This window comes from Solea senegalensis, unplaced genomic scaffold (assembly GCF_019176455.1).
Source record: "Solea senegalensis isolate Sse05_10M unplaced genomic scaffold, IFAPA_SoseM_1 scf7180000013307, whole genome shotgun sequence".
NCBI lineage: Eukaryota > Metazoa > Chordata > Actinopteri > Pleuronectiformes > Soleidae > Solea > Solea senegalensis.
Window position 1 is genome coordinate 38,910 of NW_025320799.1, and position 21,091 is coordinate 60,000.

A 21,091-nucleotide genomic window follows, 5' to 3' on the forward strand; every position below is an offset into this window, starting at 1 on the left:
GCTTGTTGGAACAACAGTTGCACCAAATGCACATATATTCTCAGCAAGATCAGGGTCATTAGTTCACTGGGCCTTGTGTTTTGTTTGCTGTAATTCTCCTGTGAATGGTGTGCTGTGAATTTATTATGAACCCTATTCTTTAGTCACTAAACACTTTTATTAGCATTTCAACAGCCCATTGATTTATTCACAAGAGCGAACAGCTAAAGCACAAGTATTCTGTCCTGGCTGATACGAACTGTAGTGTTAGACAGATAGCGAACATCAACAATAAGACCAAGTTGAGTGTTTTCTTTACTGAAATCCTGGTTGTTTTCTTTTTTTGTAAAACTTCAATACAGTATAAAATAAGCAATATGTTACAGTCAAATATGTGAAACATTAACATAAGCACAATAAACACAGCGTATTTACAATATTCTTCACTCAAAGAACATAAGCAAATGAGCTGAATAAAACAGGCTGTAAATAAGGTTTAACAGTCTGTGCTAACTCTATATATAATTAGCCCAGCTAAACCCATGCTAGTGGTTAGCATCGCGATTAGCCCGACCCTAACTGAAAATAAAGCTTCCAACAACAGTAGTAGAACATCTACACAACTATGAGTGTCTACTCCAAGGAGAGACACATAACTCTGGTGAATGTACTGTTGATCTCCTTAAAAATGCAATGATTCAAATCACCACCAGATGTCACTGTATAACATTAACAACTGACACTGATAGGAGTCAGAACAAGAAGTATCCGAACTTAACATTTCAGCAAAGACCAGGGCTTAGCATCACAGCGATTCCTTCCATTCCCACTTGCCTTTGGAGAATTACAAAAAAGTTAAACAAAGATCATGACGATCATGAAGATGTTTTCAATCATCAGCAATATATTCTTTACTGTTTTGACTCATGAAGCACAAATACAATTGCCGGAAATAAGGGCTAACCCTACGTTACAAACAACTCTAACCTAGTCTCATGACCAACACTGAGCTATCAATACGTTCAACTGGTAAAGACTCATATTCTCTGGTTCTGTATCATGTCCACAATCACACTCTGCTGTCAAAGGTCAGAGTTGCAATGAAACAGTTGCAGTGTGACTTTGGTGGGTCGGCATGGTCCTGGAAGCTGCAGAATGTCCACTGTCCCTTTGCCTTTTCTTTCTGCGCAGAGACACCAGCTGTGTTGGGGTGTTCCCAATCAGCCAGTAAGCAAAGAGAGTAGCATGTGCTATAGAATAGAATAGAATAGAATAGAAAATACTTTATTAATCCCTTGCGGGAAATTCTTTCGTCACAGCGCTCCAGTGTACAAAGGTAACGAATGTTGTAACAGCAATGTTTTTGGAAATTACAAAATTACAAACTATAAGAAGAAGTAGGAGTAAACATAAGAGTAAAAATTACAAAATAAAAGAATACTATTAAAATAAGAATAAATTTACAGAGTTAAACATTTAATTAAATAGAGGGTTTTAAATAAAATAAAATAGTTTAAAAGTAAAGAAGTTTAACAAGAGAAAAAAACGAATAAAATACGAAAGAATAGGAAAGTTACACGGAGCGACTGCAACAGGCTGCACGCGTGTTGACGCATGCGCACTATGTGATAAGACGTGGCACATGTGCTTGTGATAGGATAGAAAATGGTCTGCTCTTTGAAGGAGCTCTCAAATATCTGCAGAAATTAATGATAAAATACAGTGAAATACCACATCAGTGCAACATACACTTTGGTGTTCTACCATTCTCAGTCTGTAGCACAGATCATATATATTCATATAGGGTCAAAACTAACAATTTGTGTCACTATTGATCAATTTGATGGTTATTTTCTATATTAATTGATTTGTTGTGTGGTCCATAATATGTGAGAAAATTGCAAAAAAATGTTTCCCAAACCTTCAAATTTAAAACAGCGGAGAATACTGGAAACCGGAAATAGAAATTAAACATAATCCACAGTAAAGAAGCGAAGGTCAGAGACCGTGTTCTTAAAAAAACAAATCACCAACATTCATATGCAACAATCTCAGTGTAAAAAAACACTGCTGTCATTTCTTATATTTGCAGGTACATGCAGATTTGAAATGAAATGTTGACGTGATGACGGTGATTAGCAGTGAAATGGTGATTCGATGATCACCCTCGTAAACGCCTGTTAGTGATTGTAAAATGGCTTATTTTGTTTTGTTTAATTCATTTAATTTGCATTTAGCTGAATGTATTTGAATCACTCATTGCTAATGAAGGGACAGGCTGTTATAAGCATCTTGCTTCACCCTGCTCCCTCTCAAACAAATAATTCAAGTGTCGACGAATCTTCAAACATCAAGCTCGCCACAAACTCTGTTACTATTTTCATTCCAAAGGATTTAGATTTTTGTTTCTTTCATTGGTTTCGAGTGAAATACGTTGCTTCATTTTGTATTAATAAATACCCCCGTGGTCCTTTGGCAACACTTCCGCTGACACACTGTGTTACACGTATATGCACATACAGTCACTGTTCTAGTGTCAGTTTTGTAATTGAGTTTTAAAATACTGTAAAATATGTATGATACATTTCCAGAAATACTTAGTACGGAATAAAACAAATCCATGGCATTTAAATTATTTTTCTTTTTTCTGGCCTAGTATAGCAGCTAATATCTATAGTATCTAGTGTGCATTTTATGTGCAAGTATCCCGTCAGTGTCAGCCAGGCAGCATGCAGTAATTGCATTAATTTTATTTTTCAAATTGTTATTTATACTGATGAATAATTAATCACTTTTAGCACATCTCCATTATACAATTCTAGCACTACTAAGATCGCCTCGACTTATTTTTTGCTTTTCCATTAGGGATCGTACCTGGTACCTGGTGCTTTTTCTGGCACCTGCTCTGGCGAGGCTCTATCACAAAATGTGACGTCAATAGATGGTGTCATAACTGAAAGAGTCTTGAGCGGGAAGTCAAGAATCAAACTGAACACTGGCGAACTGTAGATCAGTTAGAAAGACTGATAACGATTCCATGAACCAATCATTTTAATCAACTGACTAATGATTCAGTGCAACGAAAACAACCGTTTGGCCCGTCACCAGTTGTGTGTTTGTGCCGCATATAGACGTCACAGCAGTTTCGCACAGCCATGCTATGATGACCCCCTCCACATTGAGGGGGTACTCTGGAGTAAAGGAAAAAGATGCGTCCGATACCAAGCCGAGTAGAGTCGTGCTAGAACTCTATAATGGAAAAGCGCTGTTTGAGAGTGAGCACTTTGTTGTGAAGCTAAACCTTTCAAATATTACATGAAGCCCAGCTGTAATAACCACATGCATGTGTTAAAAGACATGCAAATTCTGAAATAAAGTGAAATGGACTGATTATTAATCTGCACAGAATATTTATGAAAACAATAATATATGTGTGGGATTTTATATGAGAATTATTTATCCCGGTTTCGTGTGTTGACGTGAGCTGTGATTTAAGGTTTGGGTGGACCTCAGATTTTTGGCTGGCTTAGGCTAACAGCGCTCCCTGTAAGTCTCATGTGGGTTAAGTCAAACACAACTGTTAAGGTGACTGACATAAACGCCTTGCAGCCACTGTTACACAATCACACTGAAGGAGGAGATACTGGAGAGGAAAGACGGAGGGAGTAAATAAAGGCCGCTTGACACACCACAACAGGGTTGATCTATGGAGCTGCTCTGTGTGTGGGTGTGTTTCTGCACATCCAGACCAAAACAGAAGCACCGTTTTCAAACTGATCAGTTTTCAGGTCTATAAAATGACCAAAAGTCTTGTGGATGTGGCCTTAGATTTCATGCTGGAACGGTGTGTTTTGTTATGTCACACTGGATATTAGCACGTTCGAGCTCACACTATGTTATCATCCCTAACTTTGGGGCCAGAGCCGATAAAAACATGTGTCAAGTGCAGAGTCATTGGACCTGAGGGTGAATACGGATTCCCAGACAAAAGTCGGATGTTAGTGGGGTCATTACCACTGGAAAAACAGGACACAACTTCATCTTAGTTGTTATTTATGCTCATTGTACTAATAAGATGCATTTAGGGAGGCCATCATAATTGTAATCAGTCATTATTTAATGATCAGTAAATAAGTAACCACCCTCAGTTATCACCAGCCCCTGTAATAAAGGTGATATGTGATAGAATGGACTCGGATGAACTGAGTGAAAAGCTACAGGAAGCAAATAACCTCCCTCTGCAGTGGAGGGAAAGATGAGCTGCAGGCCTGCACACTTCAAAGCCTTGTGGGTAATGAGGGGGAGGGGCCACCAAGCCCAGAGGCATTCTGTTGCATTGAACTTGACTCCTGAGGTCATCACACACACACACCCACACACACACACACACACACACACAGACACCGAGTCACATGTGTGTGTGAGAGAAAGAGAGTGAGAGGGATGTGTGAGAAATGTGTTTGACTTCTTCCTGGAAATAAACTAAGACTTAACCCAAACTAAAACTAGGGATAACAAGATAAGCATTTTTTTGTGTCCAATAACGACATCACTACCGATACCGATCAATCCGATAAGACATTTAAAAATATGCAGCTATTAACAACACATTAGTGCTATAGCCATTTAAAAGACACAATTCTCCAACTGTCTATAATATATGATTCTCTCATTGGGAAGAGAAAAGCAGCTGACGTGACTCTTTATGACCTTCTATTTACATTTACAAACTTAAGAGGATTTTTGGATACTATAAAATATTTTATTTCTATCTTTTCAATTTCCAATCCAGTGATTTTGACCAGTATTGGACAGATCATCTCATCTCTGCCTAAAACCAGATTTTTAGAATATGTGTAACAATGTTAGCCCCACTGAAATTGTCAGTCAGTCAGTCATCATCTAACCGCTTTATCCTCCACCAGAGGGTCGCGGGGGGTGCTGTGCCAATCTCAGCTACATTGGGCGATAGGCGGGGTACACCCTGGACAGTTCGCCAGTCCATCGCAGGGCCACACACAACTAGAGACAAACAACCATTCACTCTCACACTCACTCCTATGGTCAATTTAAAGTGAGTGTCCAATTCACCTAATCCCCACATTGCATGTTTTTGGACTGTGGGAGGAAGCCGGAGAACCCGGAGAGAACCCACGCACACACGGGGAGAACATGCAAACTCCATGCAGAAAGGCCCTTGTTCCAACCGGGGCTCGAACCCGGGTCTTCTCGCTGCAAGGCGAGAGTGCTAACCACTACACCACCGTGTGGCCCCCACTGAAATTGTACTTAATCAAATTTAAAGTTGGACTAACAACCAGATAACACAGCTGGGAGTTGAATTACTGTTGCATATAATGAATACATTTAACTGGACTTACAACTGGCCTAGGTGATGACAGATAGACGGTATCTAACATGGTACCAATTAGCCACCAGCTAACGTTGTTTAAGTCTGTGACATGATGGGTCCACCACTAAACACCTAGTACAACGTTCAATAAATACACCACACAGTAGTGCACTGGGACAAGTACTGTACTGTAGAGCCCAATTAACTGGTGATACAATCACAGCTAAACTAAGAGCTACAATCATAACTTAACTGTACATGGAAACGTACCATTTCCACTGTGTTTCCACTGAGAGAAACGGTCCAGTATGCTACATGTTTTTTTTTGCGTTTCCAATAGGAATAGTACCCAAATATCCCATGGACGTTATATTCACATATTGATTTATGTATTATTGAGAAAAACAGCCACAAAGCGAGCAGGAAAAAAGGGGCTGATGATGTCCTCCATCGTTGTCTGTTGTGATCGATCGGGTCGTCGTGTCACACCTGTACAACATCACGCTATGTGGTCATCAGGCACAGTCCATACCCCACCTACCAAGTAAAGGTAATGTTCTCAGTCATAACACAAGCCTGACCCAGGGCTTTATCATTCCAAACCGTGCTGTGCTGCACCAAACCAAACCGTACCATGATGGAAACACAGCAATAGTGATAAACAAGATGCAAGGTTTGTAGAAAACTGGCAAATTACTGTGTTTTTTGTTATCAGGCAAAATCAAGTCTTGATAATAATGTTGCACATCGGTACGGCATGATCATAGTTTTCAGATCATCATTTTACTCTTACATGAAAAGATTCAAAGCGAATGCCATTGATGATCTGTCTCAGGAGAAGGACACTGAGATTCAAGAGGTATTTTTATTCCATCATCTGCAGAGAAAAATCTACTTCAAAGCAAACATTACCTCTAAATGTTATGTACTTAACAGAGCTGATACGAACAATTCAAAGCTTAATCTGTCCTGGAATACAGTATTCAAATCATTATTTAAATGTTTCTTTTAGTTGTTATTATCTATGCCGAAAAATCGCAGTAGCACATGCATTACAATGTTGTCAACAGATAGTCGAGGACGTCTTCTTTGAGGTTTTTTGCCTGTCAAATATCTCATGTAATATTACCATGACTCAGACACTGAAACAACACCGACAGAATGGAGTCTGGAATAAAGGCTGAATATCTGACCTGAACTTGTCAAGCTAGGTCAGGTTCAGTCACGATGACAGTGCTATGTTGCTATAATAAACATGATAGCCACATCCTGTTGGCCACATCCTGTTCACATTTATTTGCATGACAAAGCCTGAACACAACACTTTAGCTATTTGTTGTATTTTGATCAATGCAATCTCAGGTTATATTAGCCTGGCTAATACGCCAATCACAGAAAGAACACATCCAACAATACTATTGTTATTAAATGATACAGGTCAGGAAGCCTGTATAACACCATTTTCATACATCCTGTGACGTGTTTTCCAGGTGATTTTTCCAATGCAGTACAGTAAAGATACAATCATGTCATCTTTTCAGCACAAGGTGAGGAGTAATATAGCTCTTAAATGTCAGACTTGGCACAGGCAGCCAATCAAATTAAGCAACAGGTGGACATTACCAACAAAAACCTCTATTTTAATGGGGGTTTCCCTTCTTTCTAATCAAAAAATAAAGCACAAGCAGGACCTTGACATCAAATTACATTTGATCACTGACAAAATGCCCCCCACACATGATTTATCCCTAGCATTTTGAAAGCCACTGCACCTATTGCCAGTCAATGGAAATCATGACTTCGTCAAACTCAGATCAAAATGAGTGAAATCTCATCATCAATATACGATATTTGTGACCAATGAGGATCAGGTCTGTCAACTACATTCTGTTTCCCCTAACGTCAGTGTGACGTACATTTTGTCATGTGACCAGGGGTCTTCTGCATAGAACCTGAAACACCTCCAGTTTGAGTCCACACAAACCAACTGCACATGCTCCCTGTAGCACATATGGGGAGTTCGCCAGCTCAGTCTTCTGCATCAGCTGAATTTTGTTTGCAAGCTACGGCCCTTTTTCATGACACATTTAATTTCTCCCCATTTCATGACACAAACCATTCTCTCTCAGTAAAAGCTAGACATCGGCCGAACCAGAAGAATTTGAAACATTATACTTTAAGTATCTGTGTGGCTGCACTAGTCTGCAGAACATAAAAAATCTGCTCAATTATACAAAGGTCTGACTCTCCACAGACCAAAAGACATGACCAAAAGCACAAACAGAAAAACTAGTAGACAAAAAGCAGCACTAACCACTGCACCGGCTCCATTTAAATAACTTGTTTGCCACAATAATGGCTCAGTTATCCACTTATGGTAATAACAAAAACTGGAGCCCACTATCTCCGGCAATTTAACAATTTACTTCAAATGTGACAAAATGCAAAATTAGATTAGATTTTTGATTGAACACCAATTTGATTTTGGTAATTTCAGTTACCACACTTGATTTACTGCAATATGAAAGTGATCTAATGCTGCCATTAACATGATGGACTACTGTAAAAATATAATGTGTACACAAATGGCGCTTTTCTACTACATGGTACTGGCACGCCATGACTTTTATTAACCCTTTCTTTAGTACCTGCTCTGGTGAGGTTCCGAGCCAGCTGAGCCGATACTACAGTATGTATGACATTGGTAACACTGCCAGCCACGGATCGGCTGTCACAGGAAGAGGCATGAGCAAGACGTCCGACACAAGAATCAGACCAAACAATGTCGCACTATAGATCAATTACATTACATTACATTACATTACATTACATGTCATTTAGCAGACGCTTTTATCCAAAGCGACTTACAAAAGTGCATTTAAACATTTGTTAAAAAGCCTTAACAATGCTGAAAACGTGTGTTAATCTCCAACATTTAGCAAAGACATGTCTAAAATCTCAACATTAACAGAGGAGTCTGGCGTATTTAGCGACAGCACTGCCGCATCACAACCCCTTCCACTGTATTTCAGTTTGGTGACTGTGGCAGACGGAGTCTGTGCTCTGGTCATGCAGGAAGTAGTGAACAAATCCTTTTAATTAACTGAGTCTAATGATTCAGTACATCAGAAATAACTGCTTTGCAAGTCACATGTCACTAGTTTGTGTGTATCCTGTATAAAACAAAGTCACGGCAGTTTCATGCAGAGGAGGTACTATATTGTAATGGAAAACCAACCATGCTGTACCATTAGTACAGGAGGTGTGGTACATCAACAACCACCCACAAATATAGATATGAACCCTATCAGCATCTTAATTTAAAAGGATTTCCAGCTAATAAATAAGAGTCACATGAACCTAAGTTTATGTCTAAAGAATCATCAGGCAGTGAAAAACCTCAGGAAAAGACATTCAAGAAAGTCTTTTGTTAAAGATGGGAATATGATAACAAAAGAAAATTGCCTCAGAGCTCAAAGTAACACTTAAAATGTTCACCTTGTTCAAACGTAATGAACTCATATTGTTATAATGAAGGGCATAATTACTGTTGTAGCTTGGGTGAATGGGGCAGGTTGTGATTTAACTCTGATCATTTCTCTGGTTGTACTTTGTGGTTGTTATTGTTCATGGTGTCTCTGTGAGTCGGGAGAATCTTCAACCACACCTTCCCCTCAGACTGCACCGTCACGATATACAGTATTATATTACAATACGGGGACTGGGTCCACAGCCAGAGGCCACTTTCACACCAGCACTGCAAACCTGAACCTTTCTAAACACCAGTGTGTCAGAAGGTAGCACTGCACTCAACTTTCAAAAGAGGAGCAGAGGAGCATCTATCATGGCCGACTTCATAGCACAAGCAGCTATTATTACTAACGTGATGGTGTTGTGGTGTCACCAGCAAATAAGTGAAAGGCCTTGGACAGAGTTCTGTTTGAGCTTAAATGCATAAACCTGTCTAAATTGGCAAACACCTGTGCTAGAATATTTGCATAACTATTATTTGGTTGGTGCTCGCACTACCATTTGAAGAATTGGAAAGACACTCAAGCCTGCCTCAAGCCAAGGGAAGTAATGGACTCACAATGCAGATTAGCACCACGTGAAACGGCCTCATTTCAGTAAATTAGCAGCTTTAATCATAACGTAAAAATCAGTTTGACATAAAACAGACTTTTACGTATCATCTCTCGGACAGAGCCAATCTCTGTCTGGAGATTGCAAAGTGAGCGAGTCGGTGCATTGGTGATGTCTCCGAGGTGCCACCTCTCTTGTCACACCGTAAAACTCCATCCATCCAGTAATAAATTCCTACCAAATTACCAATTATAGTAAAAAAAAAAAAATTAAACCAGTGCTCATGTTCAACCCATTGTCCAAAGTGGGCAAACTCCTGGTGAGAAACTGCTGCTACTTGAACTTAATGTGTGATCACGTATACGCGCATGCAATTCTAGACTGAAATTGTCCGCAGAGAGTAATATTTCCTGGACCTTCTCCTGCCAGGTCCCAAGTCGATTTTATGATAACATCCGAGTGAGCCCATGTGTATTTTGCAGTAAATGAGTCTTCTGCCACCTGCAAGATCGACCCAAGTGAAATCCCTGACCTGAATATTCCGGACATTCTCCTGCTGCCGTGAGAGGATCTGCAACAGAAAATCTGCCACTGCGCTCCATACTGGCAAACCATGTCCAGAGCAGCCCCAAACTTTGCTGTATTTTTAACTGTGTCCACTGTTTCCCATTAATTGACCAATGTTCGGTGGCCCTTCATCATCAGTTATTTCCAACTATAATTCATCATAATTTAAATAATAACATAACCTATCTTTAAGATGTGCAGCATCTTGTCGTTTCCTTTCTTGCATTCTCAAAAATAAATTCTCCCAACAGTGCCGTTGCAGTGAGAGGACGTACAAAATGAGCTTAACACACCGCTCCACATTGACACAACATCAATAGCAAACGGACATTTCATATGTCTTTATTACAGTATGGCTGGTTGTCAGTCAGGGAACATTGTGGGAAACGTTGCATGTACTGTCCACACTGCTCTGGGTGTGTCCCACAATTTGCAGGGAAAACTAAGTTTGCTGACTTGTAAAGCACAACAGCAGCACCATGAAACATAAACTGTGCACTTATGGAATTTCAGCGCCGACGCCAGCAGCTCTTCAAAGACAGGAATTTAATATTCGCTTGCAGAGGAAGCTGAGACGGCAATAAAATCCAATGCAGCCGATTACACTGTGAATAAAGAGCTACCATTCACTGAATTGCATGGAAAAGAAAGAGCTTAGGGTTGACACGATGTGTACTTTACGTAGTTTATTTATTATAAACAATGACTGCATGTGTACAAGATCTGAGGCTGTTCCATATCTGTGCATCTCTCCGTTACCTAAGTAAGGAAGACATTTTCACTCACTGCATTTCTTTGTCTATTTTATCTTCCTCCATTTCAATTCACATCACTGTGATGTGCTTTAGTTACATAACTGTACTACTCCACCACTCTGCCTCTGTGATTTAATAAGGCCAACTAATCAATGTGTCTTATGTAGATAACATGACTCAGCTGCCTGCTCTGCAACGAAACATTTTCTAGTGTTGTGTGTGCTTTTTTGTTTGCTCTGGAAAAGCAAGAACAAATGAGGAAAATCCAGTATACACTGGATGTACAGCAGTGTTTACATTATGTTGTACTATATACACTCAGTCCTCTGGTCAATCTCAGCCTCCTCCTCTGCTGAACTTGCTATGTGAAGCTTTTAAGAAACAAGTAACTATAAAGGGAATGTTGTCACTGCACTGTGTTCGGGTTCATGACGTTCATTAATGGAAACCTTGCTTTGCAGTTCAGTCGGGAAAAATAGGCCAGTGTGAGGACGGTCACCACCAAGCTCTCTGCTTTACCCTATTTAATCGCATTTCCATGGATCGGCGTAGGAAACTAAAACATACACAGCCATTCAAAGCACATTTCTTCAGTTAATCTGACAAAAGTGTTGGGATTTAATTTCACAGCACAGAGTGACAGGAGCATAATGACAGCAAAAGTAAACAACCACTTCTCTGACACCGTCAACATGAAACTAAAGTGATGCTTTAAATTTTATTCTGTGGGCTCTGAAAAGCTCAAATCTTTCAGTTGAATTGAACTTAACATGGAATGGAACAACATAAGAGGGTAAAACAGAAAAGTATTGTGAATGGCTTCCTGTTTTTAAGTCACATTTAACGTCAGAAATGCAGTGGAAGCAAACATGTCAGACAACAACACATTAGAAAGTGATGCATCTGAAGCGGGAAATCTAAGACACAGCAGATAAAAAGCACCATGGTAACAAGTGACAATGTTTTAATGGTAATATTTTTGCTCAGCAATGAATGAACAATTTTAGATTTATGTTTAAAAAGGTGGCACATTATCGTTTAGACCTTAGAAATATTAAGTAACTGCTTATCAGCGCTGGAACGCATAAAAACCTACTGCTGCGGTCATTCAGCCAGTGGAACAAAAAGCATTGAATGACACTAAGAACAGCCATGCCTGACAATAGCAAATCATTTTACAGTTTCTTATTTCCAAATGAACTGAACACGAGTTCCAGAACACCTCAATTCTATATGATTGACAGCCAATCAGACGGATCACATGATGTTGGACGTTTTGCTGACATGCCCAACTGCAGAGGTAACTTAATCTCTTCTGTACATACAGTAACACAAACATTTGCATACTCCTGTCACAGCAGGTATAAATGTTTTTCCTTTGTTAATTCAACTGTTGTATCTTATTAGATGAGGGGGGGGGGAAAGGAAATGCGCCCAGAAAATCTGGATCAAGGATTAAGCTGAGATTTTGGTGTAAAATGAACAGTTCAATGTTTAAGGCTATTTTATTCCCACCTGCAGAGTAGAAACCTGATTAGAGCTTAAAATGTAACCATTTGTGACACAAACAACCACATCAGAGCACTTAACTAATATGCAACTAGCTAAAGTCAGGGCTTGTGATTACAGCGGCACAAAACAAAAGCAAGAGAGGAAACATCCAGGGAACTGTTTTCCCTCCGGACTCTGTGAATTACATTTCAGTAGTGAAGCAGCATCTGGAATACAGTAAACGCTGCTCTGCTTCTGTTACAGGCTAGTGTTCAACTATATTCTACAATCCAAATGATCAGGCCATTCTCCTTAATCATTTTTAAGAGCTAATAAAAACAAATGTAACCAGTTGTGACTAGAGATGAACCGATTCATCAGCAGTAAATTGGCTGATATTCAGCCTATTGACCATCGGTATCTTTATGGTTATTTTAGCTCTTTTTTTGTACTTTATTAATCCCCACAGGGACATTTCTCTCTGCATTTAATCCGTCCTTTTCTGGGAACCTTCCTAGAATTAGGAGCAGTGGGCAATGAGCACTGTGAGTGAGTGATGGGGGTTGAGTACCCTGCTCAGAGGCACTACATGCCCTTGACCCGTCGGGATTCAAACTGGTCACAAGCCAAGTTCCCTTTCCACTTGGCCATGGCCATCTGTATTTATCAATATAGATGCTGTTGTTTATCTGAGGCTAAAATCATTCTAAAAAACAATGTCTGTCTGTGACTAAAAGTAGTGTTTGGTCAATGTGATCCTGTGAAGGCCTGAAAGACTAAAATGTATTTTCCCTTTGTGCCCGTGCCTCAAATGAACAACAAAAGACCGTAAACAGGAAAATAGTATTGGCTAAATTGTTATTTTAAAGTTGAAATATGGCTTGAATTTGGGATTATGACGTTCCCACTGATTACACAGTGTAATATGTATCATTATAATATTGTATTGGGCACTGGGACTGATTTTTACAGAGGAAGTGCATTATTCAATGTCCAAAACAATAAATAAGAATGTTCATTTTGTATCTTACACCTTTGTTTGTGTGTTTATTGATGATGCAATACAACAACAACAGCCTTGAGGAAAAGCACCTACGTCCTAACTGGTCTCCTTAAACAGAAACTACTGGGGACACAAAAGTTGCACGATGCTTCTCCAAACATAAGTTACAAATCTGCCAAGAATTTCTCAATAGCTGCGTCATTGATTCCACCAGAGACAGCCATCTCTTACAGACACACACATGACGCGTGTCCATGTCCACGATACAAATGAAAACCCGTTTTCTGTGTTTGTCAGTCGTTCCCAAGCCAACCTCAACAAGCCAACATCGACATACAAGCACGAAACACTTCAGCATTCGTTGGCTCACAGTGTCTGTGAAAGGTTGAACTGTAACACACCACAAAGGCAGACAGCACATTTGTTGTGCACCTGTGGGGAAGGAAGTAACTGGACGGTAGATTAAACAGTCCCATCGTATGATCCAACGGGGGGAAAACACGATATCTAAAATATTTTGTCCTCGTTCAACCGGTCACAAACTGGGTGGTAAAGCATTGTTTCCACTCAAGCGAGAGGGAGTTGGATAATGATGGAAACTAAAGCCAACAATTCCTGAGAAACTTAAATAAACCTACAGGCAGCCATTGGCAGCAGATGTCGGGCTTCTGTGTTCAAGTTAAAAACGTCTACAACGACTGTTATCAGGGAAAAGAACAAATACTTTGAAAGTCCAGTGTAAGTCAGGCTCTACTACAAAACAGTGACTGACAGATCGCTCTCTCGCAACAAAATCTATACAGAAAATCAATCATTTTAAGCTTGTGGTACAAGGAACCCGAAACTGTCTCTTCTGGAAAGTTTGTGTCACTAAGGATTATCCGAACAAAGGATGTGAAATGCCCAAGTCCCAAAATAAGACTTTTGAACTCCGTGGAAGAGGCAGCAGTGGATCCAAACCTCCTGTCTGCAGTGGAGGAAACATCACAGACTTTCTCTATAGACTTTGGGTGCAGGAAGTGATTTCTTTAAAAAGCAACACTAACTTCATTTTCCAGTCATGAATGGTCGTCCAACCACAAAATTCTTATGCAGGCAACTATCTTTTTTTTTTAAAAATGTTTTTACTTATACCATACCATACCTCAGACCTGAAATTTATCTGATCAAAATGCCTCCTTATCATTGACATAACACACTTTAAATACGAGCTGCAGAGCCAACATGTGGACAACAATGTGTAGTTGCTTAAATTGAATGAATGTTTTAAGCAAATAATCAGCATGTGATTTTTGGAACTACCAATGTATTCCTTCCCTGTACTAATACTAGAGGCTTATCAGGGACGGGGACATCGTGTCATTGAGTTGAGCTTCACAAGGTTGGCAAGTGGCCCTACTCTGTGTGTGTGTGTGTGTGTGTGTGTGTGTGGACCCCTCCCCCACACCACCAATGGCTTTGGAGCAACCAGCTGCAGCAGGAGCACTCTAGTAAAGCCTTGACTAAGATTGACACACATGTCATAAAAGTAATGTGACAGTAACGAGTGCACTTTGGCACATTTAATATCACATCAGCAGCACAACACACACACACACACACATTCACAAAAGTCCACTCACTAATTAAGACTGGTCCACAGACTGGTCACTGTAACTACAGGACAAAAATCATCTTTGTTTACATAATATTAGGTTTTTCCAATAATGTTGTTGTGGGCATACCACAAAACTGCAAACAAAATACACAAAGAAATGATTCAAGCAGGAATGATCATTTCAAAGTGTCCTGGGTGACAAAAGTAAATCAAACAAAATAAAAGTTAAATTGAATTAAATTCCACTGTGTTTATTAAACATAATTGCATTTGGAATGACTGCGTTCACGTAACAATTGGTCAGTAGATGAGTAGTTTTAATTCAACGCTAACCCTAGTGGCAGGATGGGCGCGATCACAAACACTAACCACGCACGCACCACTTCTATCCCGCGTTCAAACGCACGCACGCGCACGCAACCGCGCGCGCGCACCCACTCACGCGCCGACGGCTGCTGTTGCCCATCCCCCACACCCGCGGCAGAAAATATGAAAATAAAGGTGGTCAACGGCGCAATAACCCGCTCAAAAGTCGTACTCATAGCCCCACGTTAGCCCTCCACGTGTAAGTACAATTTATAACGGCAATAATGAGGTAAAAAGACGATAAACACTCACCAGAAGCTCCAAATCACACAAGGCGGGTGCCTTCTCCTCTGTGCTCCTAATATGGAATCTCCTCCTCCTCCTCCTCCTCCACCACCACCACCACCGCTGTTTTCTAGCTCTGATTAAACCTCGAAAACGCGTTATAACGGCCCTCAGACCCGGCCACCCGCTGCTGGGAGCCCCCAGTGACCGCCGCGCGTCGGATTCGCGGGCATATGTGGCGATAAATCCCCTTAAAAACGAGCTGGACGTGCAGTTGGGTCTGGATTGTAGGTTTGCTCGCTAGTAGAGAAAAGAGCCAAACGGTTCAGTAGCAGCCAACGGCTTCAGACTGAAACACAGCAGCAGACCCGCCAGGCGAAAATGAGCCCGGGCCCGAGCTCCTCGCTGCAGGAAGCACGCTCCGCTCACACAAACATCAAAATGGGTGTCGCAGTGTGGAGAAGAATGGCGCGGTTGAGACTAACTCAACAAACACACACAACTTACATTTATATTCATGTGATGCTCATTTCAGCCTTTTTAAATCCCTGGTTTTCACTGAGTTACAGCTTTTGTTTTGGTTTACAACGCGCGACAGGAAGTTAAAGCAAAATAGGAAGGAATTTATTTATTATTTTCATATAAAACATGTGTTTTTACTTCATTTTGGATAAAAACTCTGCGTCCAGACAAACATTTCCACACAAAACAAGTGTAGGTCAATCTGGTATATTGCTAACATTTGCTAACATGCTAACACCAATACCATACTTTGGGAAAGTGATGATGTCATAGGCCCACCTTTTTCCATTCCTTTGGCTTGGTTCATTTTTTTCCATGTTGGAAGAAAATTTATTTAACCAAAACATTTGCAGTGTTACAGCGCCACATACTGGCCTGGAATATGTACAACAGCATAAAGAGTCGTTTTGGGAGTTTCCTTAAATGATGCCGTGTTTACAGGGAACGTTTTCAGAATGACAGTGAAAAAAAGATTGTTTACGCTTTGTTCCGTTTTCCCAGCGGACATGGTGGATCATGTCCTTAGTACACTGGACAATTATTTGCTGCGGTTACATAGAAACAGCTGTTTTAAGATAGAAAACAAAGAATCTACTTCCACACCAACACATGTGTTTTTACCTTACTCTCAGACAATTTCAGCCGATAACATCTTGTAAACATCTTTATGACCTTTATGGTCGCACACCAGATCCATTTTTCCCCTGAGATCCATCCACACAGAAACAGAGCGAAACAGAAATACTTTTCTTTATAAACGCTATCGGCAACCACACACCAGGACTCGTGTGTGCAGCCCGTTATAGTCACAGTGTATATAGACTCTGACTTCAAGTGTGGCCGCTTCAAAACCATCATGCCTACTGCTGTACAGTAGGTAATTCCACCCTAACTGAAGCAGCTGGGTCATTTGATCTATAGACTGTTTGAGCGCTTTGGATGATGCCGAATTATAAATCAAAAACCAACACCACAGGTATTTTTGGTGGAACTCCCATTAGCCCATGGTGTCGTCTATAAACCCGATGAGCCCATCGAGTGAGTCTTCTGATTTATCAGTGCAAGTTTAGGGAAACCCCAAAACCACAATGGCAATCATTAAAAATGACAACAACCACTTGTGTGATTTACAGTGAGCGTAAAAAGGTCTGTGCCTACACCAAATAATTGCTAAAACAGGAAAAAGAAAAGTTTTGGCCAAGTTATATTGAGCTGGATTGCAATTTAGTTTTGCCATTCATCATCTGACAGTTACAGCGTGTTAGCTCTGAACTCTGTGCCCTGTAAACTTTCATTCATACCATTTGTAATTGGAAAAGGAAGTTTAATTCGCTCGAATGAGATTGGATTCACTCTGCGGGAAAATCCTATGAAAATACAAACTGGTTGGAAAACCGTCACATTTTCAGAAAAATGAAGTCATTACAGTCTCTTTATTTAGACCAAAGCGCACATTTAAATGTAGTCATAAAGCAGTGTGACAACAGTGTTGACATGATGATGTTAGTCTACACAGTAGTTATGTCTTTCACGATGGTCACCGTGTCAGATTATCAATCACAGTGGCACTGATTCATGCCGCGTCTTGCTCGGCGTCGTGGGAGATGTCAGACGAGGCAGGAAAAAGGAACATAGTCTGTTCATAATTAGGTGTGACACTGGAACAAGTCACTTGAAAATCGCCCTGAATCTGTGCAGCTCGATCCCGGCGTTAGAAGTCCGTGTGGACTGTACTCCAGCCGGCGGTTGGAGGAGGCAGGAGGCTTGTCTCGATGTCTGCAGATGTAAACAATGAAATACAATAGGAAACTACTCATGCGTGCCTGTTTACATTAACCCAAAACATATGCTCATCAACAGACACACACTGCAGCTCAGGCTCTGCTGAAAGACAGACAGACAGACACACAGACAGACGGAAAGCCATGCGGTGGAGTATAGTGTGAGCTTAAGCGTGGCTGTAACATGAAAGTGGAGGATGGGTAATGACTTTCATCCGTGAGTCACCCCGGCCGGTGTTTTCACACGCCTGGGGAGGTTTGTACTACAGGACGACCCTTACAGATGAGATTTTTACATTGTTCTCAAATGAATTCCTTTAAGACGACAATGTTTTGAGGAGAAAGAAGCCAAGTTAAAGTCACGCTGCTGCCTTTGTGGCCCATGAATGAAGAGGAAGAACAGCCATGTAGAAGTGCTCCACTGTGACAGTGAAAGACCTCAGGGTGCAGCACGCCACTGTCAGCGTAATGACTTTCCGGGGAAACCACAACACAGCATGTATATGCATCACCGAGCCTCTGTGTTTGCTCTGCTCTGTTCATGCTGCAGCAAACACTACACCACTGCTCCACATCTACGACTACTCACCGCTGTTTATCGTAAAAAAAAAACATGTCTTCAATAGACTTTGGAAGAGTCCAAAGAATGTGGGGGTTGAAAATATACATGAACTTACGAACTTTAGACAAAGAGCGGTTTTTGAAATCCTGAAATCATTTCTCTAAAGGCTCATTTATACTCCCACAAAACACAGACACAGGCGGAGCCTTGCGTCCGTACTTAACGGAGCAATACCACCAGAAATCGTGGGGACAGTAAGGGAAACGACAAATATGTTTACGGAATATTCTGAAAATGGAACGCTTCAAAGAGATAACGTGGACAAACATCAGGAGGAGGGTACGGGGGGTGTCAGAGATGGAAGTGGTGATGAATCAGAGATCGCTAAGTCATAACGTTGACGCCTGTAACTTGGTGTTTGGTAATGCCCTCCAGAGGAAATAGTCCTGCGATGAGGACATTTACAGTGTCACAGACAGTAAAGATAAAGCTAATAAATCATGTGCAATAAATAGTAAACATACATGTAGGTTAGTGACAGAGATAACGGATGAAAATGGACTTAAATAAGCTCACGTTCAGTTTGCACATGCATAAATCAAACTGAGCAAACAGTAGTGATCTCATTTGAAAAGTATTCCCCATATCAACTGTTTAACAGGGATGAGATCATGTGCTGAGCTTTGCCTCACAAGGTGAGAATGTCCGTCTCTCTTAGTTTTCAAGTAACATCTGTCATGTTTTTTGACATGAATAAAAATGTCTTAAAGGTCCAGTGTTTAGAACTCAGGTGGAACACAGAGCAAGTCCTCTCCCTTAATTTGTGTTTAGTATAAAGAATTATATGAATGAATGAATGAATGAATGAATGAATGAATGAATTGGCCTTTTTAACAGTTGTGCGATCTGTATCTAGAAACACATTCCAGGTCAAATGTCATCATCCAGATAATATTTCTGGAATCACATGTAGATACCAGGTGTTAATGGAGCGCTCAACAAAACTGTGTGTATATGAAATGCATTGTACGTACAATAAGTATTCATGATATACTGAAGTTTGTTAAGTCTTTAAAACTGTGAAACAGCGGCAAGAGGAAACACATAATACTTCAAATGTGTCTTCCCACAATTAAACTTTGCATATGCACATTTATCGAAGTATATCGTGTACGTGTGCAGTACCTGAAATGAGAAAAAGTCATTGAATTAACACAAGCCGTGTTGTTAAAGTAAACGGTGGTGTATATTGCATTTACAGACGTATAGTGCCTAAACAAGAACGTTGAACATGTAATGTTGTCTTGTCTGCTCTATATCGATTAAAAATGAACTTTTTTTGGAATCAGAGTTGTAACTGTAGGTTCAAAAGTCTCACACTATGTTATCAAAATATACACATATACAATCAATGAAAGTGTGTGTGTAGCAGTGGGACAGCACCATGGCAGTTGTGATAACCAATCAGCACTGAGATTGAACACTTTTACTTGTTCTGCTGGTGAAAAGTAAAAGTCACTTCTCTCGTCTTCAACAGAAATGTCCAGGCTTCCAGAGATGGTGTAAAATGATCCTGTACCAGTTACACGTCATAGATGTGCCACAGCTTTAACACACAGACATAACAGCTCACTCGTTTGCTAAGTTTGTGTCACTGAGGTCAATCAAAGCATTTCATACACTTTAGTCGCTCAATAACTACAGTTCTACCAGTTCTACGAACTCCTGAGCCTGTGATGTAAAATCATTGATTTCTTTCTGTGGGTTTCTAAAGAGGCTCAAACTTCAGGTGAGTCTGTGTGCTCAGTTAGAAGCCACAAGGAGGTGCAGTGGCTAACACTGTGGCCTCACAGCGAGAGGAGTTTGCATGTTCTCCTGGTGAAGGTGTGAGTTTTCAGATAGAAAAAAAGCCTCTAATTTGACCCCAGGTAGTGAATGATATGTCAGCTGGGATTGGCACCGGCAGCACGGCGACCGTCTTGTGAAGGAAAAAGAGTTCATGAGGAAATCCCTCACTCGGCAGAGCCGTAATGATGTCCTACGTTATACACACACACACACACTTTCCACAGTCAGTGCACATTAAATAATAACATCATAACACCCACACCAACCTTAGACTACATGCACTTGAGAGGACATGTAATACTTCACTCCACTGAGCTTCGACAATGACGAGGTCTCAACGACGCATGTCTTCATAAGGCCGTACAGTAATGGCTGCTCTCCACCTGCTCGGCTATAATTTACCCTGCGCCGCCGAGACGGGAACAGCGCGGTTTCTGTTAAGTGATTAAATTATTCAGCGCAGCGTGGAGAAGAAAAACAGAAAAACAGACACTGCATCATTGTGTATGGGGGATTTTGTGAGGGAAGAGGAAAAACAGGAAGTCATGACTTGTATATTTTACACATGTGTGAATGAGAAGGAGAGAGCAGCGCGGTGTGTTCCGCCTCATCACGCTGATAAGACAAAGAGGCCATCGATCCCCTGCTCACCGCGTTATACATTAACATTTACAACCAGGAAATCCAGCACAGACAGTTAAAGACTCTCCTGAGTGAAAGGGGAGGTGAGGAGGAGGAGGAGGAGGTGGAGGAGGAGGAGGAAACACCCAGCAATAATAAATCCCAGAGTGAGCAAACAAGCCTGAGTTATAAAACCTTTACCCACAGTCAGTACCATGTCCCGCTGAAACTCTCAACACCAATAATTCTCAATAACACGGATGATAAAAACTCTAAAATCTACATCTAAAATCTCGGGGATGTAAAGTATAAACAGTAACTCTGATAAACTGAGAGCA

General features: G+C 40.7%; 1 protein-coding gene and 1 long non-coding RNA gene across 2 annotated transcripts in view; both read right to left on the reverse strand.

The window, feature by feature from the left end:
• LOC122760258 (F-box-like/WD repeat-containing protein TBL1XR1) overlaps positions 1-15,473 on the reverse strand; it is a 46,800-nt gene extending 31,327 nt beyond the window's left edge. Inside the window, exon 1 of the mRNA XM_044015344.1 lies at positions 15,447-15,473. The gene's annotated coding sequence lies outside the window, so the exon portion shown is untranslated. The remainder of the gene's footprint in view (positions 1-15,446) is intronic.
• Positions 15,474-17,343: 1,870 nt separating this feature from the next.
• On the reverse strand, positions 17,344-20,706 carry LOC122760257. The gene is made up of 2 exons (XR_006358353.1): positions 20,399-20,706; positions 17,344-17,717 (listed from the first exon to the last, which is right to left on the reverse strand). It is a non-coding gene; the product is annotated as an uncharacterized LOC122760257 (long non-coding RNA).
• Between the last annotated feature and the right edge of the window lie 385 nt (positions 20,707-21,091).